Consider the following 14,440-nt stretch of genomic DNA (forward strand, 5'->3'; position numbering starts at 1 on the left):
GTGTGTGTGTGTGTGTGTGTGTGTGTGTGTGTGTTGCACATGCATTTGCGTATGATTGATATTAGGCTCAGAGCCAGAAGTCAGATTTTGCCGCTCAATAAATCACACCCTATTAGCCTCCCCTGGTGCTAGGTCATACTTAACCCCCCCCCCCCCCCCGACACACACACACACACACACACTCAAGCACAGGCATAGAATATGTAGAATTCCCACTGTTTTTCCTCATTTACAGTTCAAAATGGAGGCAGCAGTGTACTAAAAGTTAGAGAACAAAGCTTGTGGCTGAAAGATATGAATCCCCGAAGTGGAGTCAGTGAAAGAGCACCTCTGAGGTGCCCTTGAGCAAGACACTTCACATCACATCAAACCAGGCGTAATTACAAATATTAGAGTGAGGGAAAACGAGCTACAATATTTCCTGCTTGGTGAACACAAAAACAGATATGACAACAAACTTTTGCCAAAGTGTCTGAAAAGCTCCACCACTGGAAGTTATAGCTTAATAAAATCCAATGTAATACAATGTAATCAGCTAATTTAAAATGACTCAACATAATTTGTAGTTTCACTACAATGAGCCACTACGAATATGTCTCCACAAATATGTAGCTTCCAGATGTTCATGTGTTAAACAGTGTGAGTGGGCAGAAAGGAGAGAAATGAAAAGGTGCCTTGTGGTTGGACAAAAAATAGGTGAAAAAAAGAGTATAGATTAAAAAATTAAATATACTGACATGAAACGGAAAAGGAGGCAGCAAATGAGGTGACACGAGCAGACAGCGATATGTGTGAAGGTACAGTGACAAGAAAGAAATGGAAACCGTAAAGAGATGAATTGTTAAGTCTTACTGAAAAGAACACTGCGCTCTGTAGTTAGATGGAAGTATATGGAAGTATAATCAGTACTAAAAACCACACACACACATACACACACACAAACACTGCCATATATCAAGGTTAATGCATTCCTAACAGAACATAATTTGTTCCATGTACGACGGGTAACAGACTTTAATGCTTTAATAAAGCAGCGCTGAACACTGAGTCTTTCACTTTAGCTACCGCTGTGACTAAATAATCATTTTTATGGGTGAAACTTAATCTACCTATAAATTGCTTTGTTACAGCCTTCAGTGCATTTACACCGGAAGACTCTGACACTAAAGTCCATAGTGCACGAACTGCAGGTCTGAAAACCTTTCTGCCCGGGTGTTTCTTGTTGCATTTGCACTCCCTTCAGTCCTTAACCTCAACCACATGTTTTAGCTTCTGTCCATTCGCACGGTGCATGTAATGCAGGATTGAAACAAAGAGGCATGCATGCACACATAAAATGTATATTTCTTAAATTCTGTGTATTTGGTGAATATGTTGAATTTGTTGAATATGTGTTTGCTGAGTGGATCAATCATTTAGTCTGAAAGAGTTCTATTTCCCAGAGCTCAAGATGGTTTCCTCAAATTGCTTGTTTTGTTTAGTCCAAGAAATTCAATTTACAGTCAGACAGCAGAAAAATCTTCACTTTCTAATTTTCTGTCGACCACCTAGTGTTAGATAGAGTCACAATTCATATCTGCTAGGCTCATGACTGTGTTACTTTCATCACATTATGCAGTTTTTCTGCAATATATTGTGACAATCCTCCATCTACAGTATGGCCTTTCATACTTCATACTTTGTGGCTTCCCCATGCAGGAGCCTGGGGGGCGGAGTCATGGCTGTCAAGGAGAATTTGGCTCACCTGGTCTGACTGTCTGCTAAACTATTTAAGCCTGAACTCTACCCTGTGTTCCACTGCTTGTTTGGTTTGGATTCTTTTTCCTGCACCATGCACACAACTATCCAAGCACAACATAAAATGGGTTTTTGTTGTTGTTGTCAAACTTAACCCTCTGGTCATTTTTTTTTACCTTTTAGAATTACACTGGAGATCTCCACAGAGAAGACTTTTACAAGCAAATCCTGCTTTACTGTGGTTTCTGTTATTGTTACCTGCTGTACTACGTCGTGCCACTAATAACAGGAAACCGCAAACTAATTTGGACAAATTGGACCCATCATTGGGTAAGAAACTGGCAACGCTCAGCGGGAGTTTTAATGGCCGCTGGCAGAAAACCTGAACATTTGGCCGGTTTTGGAAGAATGAGAGGAAAACCTTGATATTTATGGTGAACTTCTCTTCTGTTTTTGTTTTTCTTTGGCTGTGCTTTATTAACTTGGCATGATTGACTGTTTTATTGTCAGTGTAATCTGTGTATTTATTATCTGAGGTTAGTAACTCCCTGGTCTCTATGTTACCCCTCTCAGTCATATTTATAACACTTTGCCTCATGTATCTTTTCTAGTTTCTGTTCATTGGCTTCTTTGCTTTCACTCTCAGCCCACTCTTCCTCAGTCTTTTCTCATTACTCCCCAGCTTTCTGAAATCCCCAAGTCTGTTTTCTTTGGACTTCCTTGAATAACATTTTCCCTTTACTTTTCTCCGCGCTCCTTCCGTCTCAGTCGCTCTCATGTTCACCTCTTTATATTTCTTCCTTTCTGCATCACTTATCTTCGTCTCTGCTTCTTGACTCTACCTGTCCACCTTCCTAACCTCTTCCTGACCCCTCTCTCTCCCACTACCTCTCGTCGGCTCTCATCTGTCCTTTCTTACCCCTCCTCTCCCTACCTTAATCTGTATCCTCTGGGTCACTGGACAGACTGTAAAATTGCCTTTTTGTGTCTCTCTTAAACAAAAGAAAATGAGTGAATACATTTTGACGTACAGCCCATTACTCTCGATTCACCAGATAAGTTCTTAAGGATGCATCTTTCACTGCTGTTTTTCAAGTTGTGATGCTTTGAGTACAATGAACACCATTCAGATTAAACTACAACCGTCATTTGCTCACAAAATCTACATTTAAGGCAAATACAGTTACGTTTTGTTACTTAATGAAAGCAGAATGTGTTAAATAGTTAAAGCTTATACTCGTACATATATGTAAAAGTATACTTTGTTGTCTAATGATCTATTTTGTTTGTGCATTATCTTAACCAATAACCTCTTCTAAAATACTTCCTTAGTAAATTACTTGAACATGATGAAAATGCGGAAAAGGCTTCAACCCATAGAGAGCTGTGCAGCAGCAGTGTTTAGCCGTATGTGATTCAGTGTTATCTCCTTGAAGATGAATATTTCTGCAGCTGTAAAACAGTTGATTTGCTGAGAACACCAGTAAAGATATGAATACCACATCAGTGTGAAACAGGTAAAACAACAAGGAGGAAGCTCTCCATGCATGTCTTTAGGAGAGAGCAGATAGCCAAAAGGGCAGCTGAGAGGAGAGCAGGAGAAGCGGTGGACTACTGTTTAATTGTTATTTTTGTGTGTGTGTGTGTGTGTGTGTGTGTGTGTGTGTGTGTGTGTGTGAGAAAAAAACAGGGATCCTGTGCTACAAAGAATAAAAAGTTGTGTGAGATACAAGAGAATATTCCTTCATTTGTTAAAAAGAAATCTGTATCCAAAGACTTTGAGGAGACAGCAGCTTTTCCACACTGAACTGTTAAAAGATTTTTAAGAGGAAATTCCACCATTCATGTGAAAAACGACTTTCCATGCATCAGAAAATATAGGTTACGTGAAAAGAGAAGAGTAGGAACAATTGTATTAGCAAAAACACTTGAGGGGAAAATGGACTAAAACCAAGCCAAAGCTAAAAATGCATGAAATATTTCTTAATGACATGAAGAAGAATCTTCAAAGGATGTTGACTGAAAATGCTGCTTACTCATGCAGCCAACAATCCGCCATAGTGATAACTGCATGAGCAAGTTTCATCAAAACCCAGCTTTGTTGTGAGGAATCTCAAGCAAATGAAGCTGCTGCAAACTATGAAAGCAGTGGCTGTATAAATGTAGAATGTAAAAGTAAAGTAAAGCGGACGAGTGAAAGTCATGAAAGTGGCTGGATTTACTTCTATACAAGCAACTGTCCTCTTTAAAGACATTCTCCACCAAAAGTCTATGTTTGGAGTATCAAACACTGAGGTTTGTAGCTTCTGCGTTGCAGCAGTTGAAGTCAGCTTGGATTCACAGTTAACAGTTACAATGGATTCGTATGGCATCCATCCAAGTTTCAAAAAAAAAAAGTATTAAACCGTCCACAGAAACCTCTCAAACCATTCCTGCAGCATGGGGCGTTTCTATGAACGAATGATGCAACGTGGTTGCCATTTCAATCTTTTGTTACTGCTGTTTTTTTCAAGCTGACGAAAACGCTTCAGAGCCAACGTTCAAGACCAGAGGGGGTTACGCGTTTGATGCTGGGGGTGGAGTGTTTCTTTAAGCAGTGAAGTTACTTGATAAAGAATTCACAAGTTCCGCATAGAAAATGGGAGGTTTTGTGGTGGAGGTCCTACCAGCTCTTGGCTCTTTTACACTTTTACACTCTTTAACTTATTTCTTATTATTGTGTTGATTATTATGTAGACTACTCCTGCAAGCAGGGAAGAGAAGTCTAAAGCTTTTCAGTTTCTTTTATCAGTTTATAACTAACAGAAGGCATTGCAGAGTGGTTATAAGTGGACCACCTCACATTAAAACAAAAAGGCTTTGCAGCCATCTGGCAGCATCTCGACTCAGTGCTGCAGTGATATGTGCAGAGAAATCATCCAGATGTGTCAGTGATCCACTTCTTTAGTGATGGACCATGTACACAGCACAGGCAGAGAGGTAATTTCTTCTTGTTGTTCAGCGAGTTGAGTAATAGAAGCTCTCAGGTACATGAAATTTCTTTGAGGCCAGCCGTGGCAAGGCAGCACCTGATGGCGTGTGTGTGTGTGTGGGGGGGGTGTTGTTAGAAAAGACAGGCTGATCAGTTGGTGAGTCAGTGCGGTGACCTACCACATGAATGGACTCTCTGTCAAGCTCTCCTGAAGACGAGCACTGCACTGAAGCTGTTCCTATGACAATACACAAAGGCAGGGCCGCCAAACATCCCAGTCAGCATGTCACGTGTTCCCGGAGCGATGAGGATTCATCAGGTGGGCGCAGTGGGGAGAAGCTAAGTCGTCAGGAAGGATGCTAGATGTAAATGCGCCACAAGGAAGAATGTAAACAAACTGCTCCAGTATCCAGAACTTAACTGTACTTTCTCTCAGGCCTACTTTCCCTCCTGAGGGATCCAGGGAATACTGGCTCTACTGTTGATGCCAGTACGGAAGTGCCTTGAGATATAGGTAGTCAAATTGCAGCTAGATGCTGACTCCTTTTATTCGGTATGTAGTGAATTAAAAGAGTTCCTCACAAGATCACACTGCTTACTCTTATTTATGAGAAACCCCTCTTACTTCTCAGTTAATCCACTGTGTTTTTGTTGGACTCCCTCCTCACCATCATTTCTCCTTCTCTTTTTCCATCCCTCCTCAGCTCGCTCTGTCATTCTGTTTTCACTGGACTGCCTCCCGGTGGGACAACATACTGATGGCGCTCCTGAAAGGAAAAACCCCCACAGCTGACTTGCATTATGGAAAATTGTAAACCAAGACAATCCTATATTGTCAGGTAGTTTCATACACTTTGTCAGGCTCGAGCCCTTTGTCTCGATAGTGCAGCCGAAGTCGGCTGAGACTCCCAAAACAGCCGCTATCAGAAAAATCCTCAGGCCAGCATCTGTCCTGTCAAGGCTGTTACATTCCCTGAAGCTTATGTATTACATTTATTTTTTTCATATTTGTTGCCAAACCCTTCTTTTAGCCTTCAATGGAACAAACTTTGAATTTTCTTCACACTCCACCCCCGATGTGGAGAAAAAGAGCAGTATATAGCAGTGTGACAAAAAGTATGATTTATTTTATGGGAATTCCACAACAGTTAGACCCACACTGGTACAGCAGATGCCAAATATATCCCAGAGCCCAGTGGGTCACAGGCATCTGTAATTTTCAGCACTTTTCAAATCTGATGCTTGGCAACAAATACAATCACAGCCACGACGAGGGCTTTTTGCACAGTTATTTTGAAAGGCCTTTTTAATTTCATTAATACATCAGACCTTTAGCTTGAGCCAAACCGGTGGCTTTGGCCGAGTTTCCTTGGCAACATAATTAGTTCAAGAGAGTAAGTAATAAATCACAGCAGGCAGACAAACGTTCCAAACTACGTTTATTTTCTTTTGAAATTGACAAAATGTGAAGATTTGTTTTGGAAAAGCCAGATGGAGACAAAAGATTGCAAATCCATACAAGAACTTTCAAGATTCTTCAACAAAATACTTTTTTCCCTGATTTCATCATGACAACCTAAACCCTGTAAACTTTGGTTCACGGTAAGAATAGTTTGGGTGATGGCTAGATGTCTAGTAAACTGGGTAAAAGTAAAAGTATTTTAGAGGTTCCGGTTACAATAAACCATCATTTCATGTCAACATGTAGTTCTGACCTGCTTCACATTGAAATAAAGTCATGAAACTTTTGTAGAAACAATAGTAATATGTGATGTAGATGTCTCAAAAACTCAATGTTTCAACCACATTTTTAATCCAGGTATTTTACATCTTTTGACCTGCAAATCAAATCAATGCTTAATGGATCCACTTGGGATGAAAGTGTATGTACATCATAAGTGTAAAGTGCAAACTGCCTTGTTAACTCTTATGTTCCCAACTTGTATGAATGAACCAATATTTGTGTAAAATATTCGTCAGAAATGATCAAGTCCCAAGATGTGTCATTGTGACAAATCTGAAAACTGATTATAATCCAAACCAAGGTTAGTTAACCAGTTTGTATGTTTGTAACCCCACCCCCACCCCCACCTCCCCCCTGAACTCTGCTTGATCCAAGGCTCTTAGGGGCACCTTTCAGTTCTGAGCAGGTTGATTGAGATGGAGTAGAGTCCCTATGCTGAGTGACTGCAGACATCAAACTCTCACTTTACTGCTGCTGCTGTGCGTTACTGTGCATGTGTTGGAGCGAGGGTTTCATTTTACCATGGAGTTCAGGAAGTCGAGAAAGCGGAGGGCGGGGGGGGGGGGGGCTGTCTGAGACTGTCAAGACCGGCTTATAAAAAGACCCCAAGAGAGTCGGAGAGAGTGATTGAGCGAGTGAGGAAAAGAGAAAAAAAGGGAGGGAGGACAGAGGGACAGGGAGAGGGAGGTGAAGGGAGCGAGAGGAGGACAATGAGGCTTTTGATGAGGCCTTTCTGGGGAGCATATGTGGGTCACTGCATGTATAAACAGACTTTCACTACCCTAAATTGATGATTTACACAGACAGAGCCACGTTGTGTTGTTTATGCTCCCCATTTTGCCATTTACACACAGGCTTTCACATATCACTCTTATAGAGGTAGAAGCACACACACACACACACACACACACACACACACACACACACACAAAGACCACGTTGTCTTGTATTCATTGTTTATGCCTCTCCATTTCACTCATTTGTGGATGTGGCCCCTTCGTGCCCTCTCTTTAAATCGGTTGGCTAACTCAAACACATAAAATTTGGCCATGTTTCTCTCTTTCACACACACACACACACACACTCATTGTCTTACCCTCTGGCTCACTTTCCTTTTCCCTGGCAGTGCTACATAGAAGTATCAGTTGCATTTTCTTTTAAAACAGATTTGAAGCTTCAAATCTGTTTTAACAAGATGAAAATATGCATAACAGAAGGGCACAGAAGCTCTTCAGTTATAGTCAACCGGGAGATAATGCTTCAATCTTGTCAAACTATTGAAGCACCCTTAAGTAAAACACTGAGTTCCCACCAGCCCCGTGGCTGCTCCTCTGCACGGCTGACCTACACCAGACCTGCAGGCAGCAGCATCTGATCCACTGACAAAATAAATCCCCAACTGAAAAACGAGCTCCACTGCGGTAGTTTTCTCAAAATCTCAATCTAAATGCTAAAATTGGTTTCATCTTATAATAATGATTTACACACCATACTGTAATTGTCAAGAGATTAGTCATTGTGTAGTCAGATTATTAGAAGATTAATATTGTAAAGGGTCCTGAGGCAATTACCATTTCTATTCAGTGGCTGTGACTCCCCATCACTTGATCTTTCACAATCACGTTCCCTCTACTGCGGCTGTATTGTTTTATGGCTTTCATTATTTCTGCATGTTGTTTTTCTTCAGTTCTCCACGTTGTTAACTTAAGATTTGTTTTCTGTGTCTGTCAGCTTGCATTTTCATTCTTTTTGTTGTCTTCCTTTTTTGGTAATGTTTAGCCTTTGGGATTGTAAACAAACCTCAACCTAAACAAATGTATTCAGCTGTCTTGAAAGAATAGCGCCATTACAGCACCATTACATCACACTGATCACTATACAGTACAGGCAGAGTCTGTATCATTATGTTCACACTGTGAGCAACACAATCAACAAGTCAGTAGAGGTCCATTCATTCCTGTGGGCTCACTGGGCTACCAGGGAAGCTCTCTCAGTGTCTGGATGCTAAAACACACTGAGGTTCAACAGCAGCCAAGAAATGTTGGCTGCTGTTGAACTTTTCACAGCCTTCCTGTCACATCTCTATTCAACCTTGTTTTCCTACTGAGTGATTTAGCTTTATGAACAACACTTTTTGCTGCAAGATCATAATGGACAAAAAGTTGATGAACCCAAACCCTACTTCACAGTTTTATTTGAAAGACTACGTAGGTGAACCGATCAAAAGTGATGAAGAGAATAATGGCTTCCATTTGTAGGGTGAGATCTAGAGGAATACATTATGAAATAATAATGAATTTCTGATGTTGTGGCTGTTGTTATATTGTGTAAGCTTTACTGCTCGTTCTCATGTGATTACTTTTTCCTTAACTGTCCCATAAAATGGGAGAGAATGTCTTGTTGTTAACTCAGCCATCGATGTAATTTGTCCAAATTATCATGGTTCTTTACTGTTATTGCTACCTGATGGTCACTGAACTCCATCGGTAGCCCTGCCACAAAAACACCTTCTGGCTGTAGAGAAAATGGTCTAAAACACTGAAAACAACCTAATGTCTGACTGAGATGTCACTAGACTTTAACCAAAGAAAGTTTCTCAGTAGTTGCCACGCTGGTGAGAGCCATCATTTCATGGTGGCTGATTTGCTGGCTGGTTGTCTCTTCCCTTATAAAACATGGAGAGCTAGTGTTTATTTCTTTTAATCCTTCTCTACCAAAGTCTCTCTGCCTTGCCTCTATTACTCTTACTGACCTCTATCATTTCCAATAACACCATCTGAGCTCCATTTCTTGTTCAGTTTATTTTAGAAATGTAATAAATCTGGCGTCGTGTGAAAGCGGCTTATTTGAGCTGAGGGCCGCTCTTTTAACTGGTCTGTCTGTTGGTCTTTTGTAGTTAAATCCTCACATCAAATCCAAGACAAGCTTCAGAGGGGCAGAGAAGTGTTTTCGCTAATCATTAACTGAACCTCTGACAACATTTCTAAAGCATTACATAGCTGGTGTTTTGGATTAATTTGAGGCCTCTTATATTTTCTCTCTCTGTCTCACACACACACACACACACATTCTCAAACACCTTTGATCGACAAATTAACTGATTGATTGGTTGTTAGCATGAGCAGCGAAACACAACGTTATTGAACAACTGAAGAAAGAAGTGCCACTTACAAAAATGTCATCTTAAATAACAACTTATAAGTCATCACTAAAAAGTGGAAACTGCAACAACTGCATGAAACGATGGGTTTCTTTAAATTTTCCTGCCGAGAAATTTAAAGAAATGCAGAAATTGTCACAACTCCAGCCAGATCATCAACATTCGGTCTGTTTATTGTTCCATTCTTTCTGCCAAGTACTAACTCTCATGTTATTCCAGATCCAGCCACTCCCTCCTGCCCTGCAGTGACCCCTTTCCCACTGTTTCCACCAACAGACCTTCTCCACCCACTCACCCACTCCCATTTCCTCAAATCAGCCCAGTAGCATATTTACCGGTTCGTGCCCACTAGTGCTCTGCCAGATTGTCTAGTTTGCATCTGCCCCATCTTTCCAGCCTTGTTTATTCGGCCTGCCTGATGCTGTGTGCCTGAACCCCGGCCTGTTTCCTGGATTGATGATTCTTCTACTCTTCTCTGTCTCAGTGCTTTTAGGTTCTACCTGTTCCACACCGGTCCTGGTCCCACACCTCCTTAGGATAGGTAACACTGTCATCTTCACTGTTGTTGATCGTTGATTATTTGTGGTTCAGTCAACATATGTGACAAAAAATGACAATGCACATGAGATGATGTTTTCACAGCTGGAGAGAAAACTGTCAAGCATGACAATGCAAAAAAAACAACAAAAGTTCAAATGAAAACCAGTTTGAGCTTTGATGTGGGTTTTCCTGTGGGACATTTCTGTAATGGTTGGTTTACTTAGAGGTTAGAAGAGGAGGCAAGAGGAAATACAAAGATGAAAAAACATGTTGTACTGTCTCAACATCATTTTTTAGCTCTTGACCCATCTGCCTGTATCTCCCAGAGAGTCCAAAAGAACTCTGTTTTACACCCCAGTCGGTTTAGCTCACCCCTTATCACTGATTGCTGATCCCAGTGGCCCAACTGGACATACGATACCTAAAAAGGTCAACTCCTTGGTGATGCCAAGTCTTTGATCTGACAGCCAAGACAGCTTTGATATGTGCTTATCAGTGAAAACAAGGTTCCTCACTCTTCTCCTGTCTACTCGTCCTCATTTTCTCAGTTTAATCCGTTCCTGGCACCATCTCCCTTTTCCCTTTCTTCTCCCCCCCCCCACCCCCCCACCCCCCGTGCCCTTTCTCCCTCCATCACCTCATCCTTCCCTTCTCTCTTATCTTCCCTCTTTCCTGCCTCTCTTGAACTCGCATGTTCCTTCTCCTCTCCTACTTTCTCTTGTAGTCCTCCTTATCTCTGCAGTTCTACACTGGTAACACGCACACACGCATGCATGCACGCACTGCAATTAAATTTAAGTTGATTAGCTTCTCAACCACAGAGTTAGATGATGGGCAGCGGGAGCAAACCCTCTGTTTCTGTCTGTCTCGCCCAGTCTGTATTTGCATTTTCCTTCCTCTTTACATTAAGTCTCAATACATTTCTCTGTGCCTCTCTTTAACCCACCCCCTTCATCCAAACTTTATGTCAAAACTCCCAGTAATAATATGAAATACTGCAGACGTTTATGTTTGGCCTATCTATTCACTCTCTGTTCCTGTTGAAAGTATCATACTGTACGGGAAAGACGTTTTTTTTAGTTTGTAGTAGTATATTTCATACACAAAGACAATTCAAAGTGCTTTTCATGAGACATAAAAGCAGGATGGCAATCACACTGTGTGCACTTTAGCAGTCAAGGGCTCCTTTTCTACTTAATGTCAATGGGTTTGAAGGGTTTGTGTGTTCCTCATGTACCCTGGTTGCCATTCTATCCGTCTAGCACACCTAATGTTTTTGGAAGAGCAACCTGACCTCCTTGAGTTGAATCCTTAATTTTGTCTTTTTTTTCTGCTGTCCAATCAGAAGAGAGTAGAGACAAGCCTGTGGAACTGAACTATTAACCACAGAAATAAAGGAAATCCTATTTGCTCCTGTTCCTGTGGACTTGATCCTACAGATCCTGGGGGAACATTAGAGGAGCAGTAGGAGTTTGGCTAAATTTAAGATTTGTGTTTTTGATCACCTGAACGTAGCCGGCAGCTGTAGCTATTGCCAGAGTGCTCTCTCAACATTTTAATATTCCAGCAGATGAAAGAACGTTGTTCTGCTGTTAAAGTTCAGGATTACGAGTTTCTAATATAAATTCAAAGCTGTTTACCAATCTGTGACATTCAAACCTTGCTAAACCTTTACATTGTTAAGCTTTTTCTTTGGACACATCTTGTATACCAACCAGCAAATGCAAGGGAGCAGCAGAAACATCAGCTTTTATAAGGATGCTGTATGTATTGTTATCCTGTATCTCAGTAGCTGTAATGACAGGTCTTCTTAGCAGCTGAAGAAAGGATCTGTCACCACTTAAATGTGCCTCTTAGTTATACTTTACACTTCCACATAGTAGTAAAAAATCACGCGGTCCTTTGTGTGGGGAAAAAACACCCCAAAGACTCTGTTCTGTTTGGCCGGTAACTTACACATCACAAGCAGCCGGCTGGGGAAATAATGCTTTATGCTGATAGAAGGCTCACAGCGGTTACAGTACAAAATGTTCTCTGTGCTTTTCATAGGCTGTACACTGAAGACTCATCTAACAGGGGGGTCTGATTTCCACTGGCATTAAAAGAGGATCCTAAATGGCTTTAACTGCTGCTTCCTGGTCCATCTTTCTGTCTCTGTGCCCCTTTCTCTCCCGCTCAGCCTTGGTATATTTCGGCTAATGGCCTGTATTTTAAGCTGCTGCTGCTTTTGATACTTTCTTGTAAAAAAAAACAACCAAAAACCAGGAAAAACAGGATGAAAGATGTATAGTCTGAGAAAAACAGTTTGGGTTGTTGACATTCCTCATTGCTACCTAAAGGCATAATTATCTACAAGCTTGAGGCTTAACAAACAATAGTTTGTAATTCAGAATACCCAAATATCCCCTCAGCTAAATAATTCAGTTTTCCTTTGTACTCTTTGTACTATATTTTCAGACTGAGGGGACCAGAGCTGTGATGACGCATCACTCTTAAATCTGATGTTTCCTTTCAAACAATGCAAACCTCATGAGATAAGCCCTTGTCTTGTACAACACGTATGTGAAATGAAACATGTTGTAGTGTGTCTCAGATTTAAAGAGACCATCTATCCATCCAGCAGCCTGTGTAAAGTCAGCAACTGCTGGACTGACGAGGGAGAGCCCTCAAGCACATTTGGTAGACCAGCAGCAGCGTGGTAGTGTTCATGTCCCCAGGGATACAATTTCAGAGGCCCAACCATAACAACACTTTTGCATTTTTTCCAAACTTAATCCAAGAATCTGCTTTGTTGGGTTGATGGAGGATTTGTTTCTTAAGGACTACAACGTTTTGTCAAATCAAATGGTTGCCATGGACATACAATCAAACTGTGACAACCTCAAGTATTTCTTTTTTTTTCCATTTCCCTCCGTTTCCACTTCTAGCCTGTATATCTGTCCTTGCATGTCTCTCCATTCATTTGCTGTCATCTGCTCTCTCTTCCATATTTCAATTATATTTCTTTTCTTCTTTCCTTTACCATTCTCACCCTGAAAGGGGATAAAAAAACAGCACATCTGCTGCTTCACTACAACCCCACGTACCTGCTGACCAGTAAGCTGCCCTGCCATGCTGAATACTGCAGGTGTAGATGCACTGTAGTACCTGCCAGTCAGTATGCTGATTCAGTATACAACTTTAAAAATACTTGCCTTGTCTGTAAAAATGGTATAATGAGACAACCCAAACACAGCTCAGCAGAATTGAATCACAAGGTATGTTAATTTGCAATACATCTGTCAAAAACCAGAACAGATAATTCATTGTACCTTTCAGAAATGTGTGTGTGTTGACTGTATAAACCTACCATCTCAATACATCAGTAGCTATCAGATATTACATTAATATCCTCTTCAAATATATTCGCGAAGCAGGGAGTGAACGGACGTTTTTACCTGAAGATGTGCGTCCTGTGATTGGCTTCTGTGGTGAGTCTATAAGTAAAGGACACAGTTAGAGCTATAATCATCCTACAGAAGTGGAGCTTTAATCACCATGGCCAGATGCATGGCCTCACTGCAAATGAGGAGGGGAAAATACACCTGAAGGGAATACTTACGTCCAAAGTTAATAGTAAGGGACATGCTGCTATTTGCGCAAACATGCACACAAACACAGATTATCGTGTACAGTCTCAGTACATCAGATCTGGCTGTTTTAATTACCTTTAAAAATACATATAGAAAATTGTGCAGGGATGCAAATGCATGTTGCTATTTAAAGTAGCATAATGTTTGAAACTGCAGAGAATGTGGGAAGGAAAATGATACGTTGGGAAAAGTACACTGCATCAAAGGTTTTTCATACTCTTGGACGTAATATGTAAGACTTAAGATTAATATTTATTGTGGTGTCTGTTTTATTAGATCATATTCTAAAAAGTGACACGGAAAATTAAATGGAAAGAGAACGTGAGACAGTGAGAGAGAGTGAAAACCACTGCACCACAAGAGCTTTCGTAGGAGAGTTTTAGAGGCATGAGCTGCAAATGCTGTTTCAAAGGATTTGTTTCTGTGGAGGGTTTTGGTGTCACACTGTCATTGTATCACTTTCTCCAGGGAGGACTGCTCTTTTTCTGAAATGTAATACTTTGAATTCACAGAGATTCACCATTTTCTAGTTTCCCTGTACAACTTAAGTCTTGTGTTGTGTGCACTGGACAACCCCACTGCTTAAAGGTGAAGGGGAAACGTTTTCTGGATTCCTTTCAATACTAAGATCTTCTTAGCCAGTCCAGAATTGAAAC

This window comes from Enoplosus armatus, chromosome 12 (assembly GCF_043641665.1).
Source record: "Enoplosus armatus isolate fEnoArm2 chromosome 12, fEnoArm2.hap1, whole genome shotgun sequence".
NCBI lineage: Eukaryota > Metazoa > Chordata > Actinopteri > Centrarchiformes > Enoplosidae > Enoplosus > Enoplosus armatus.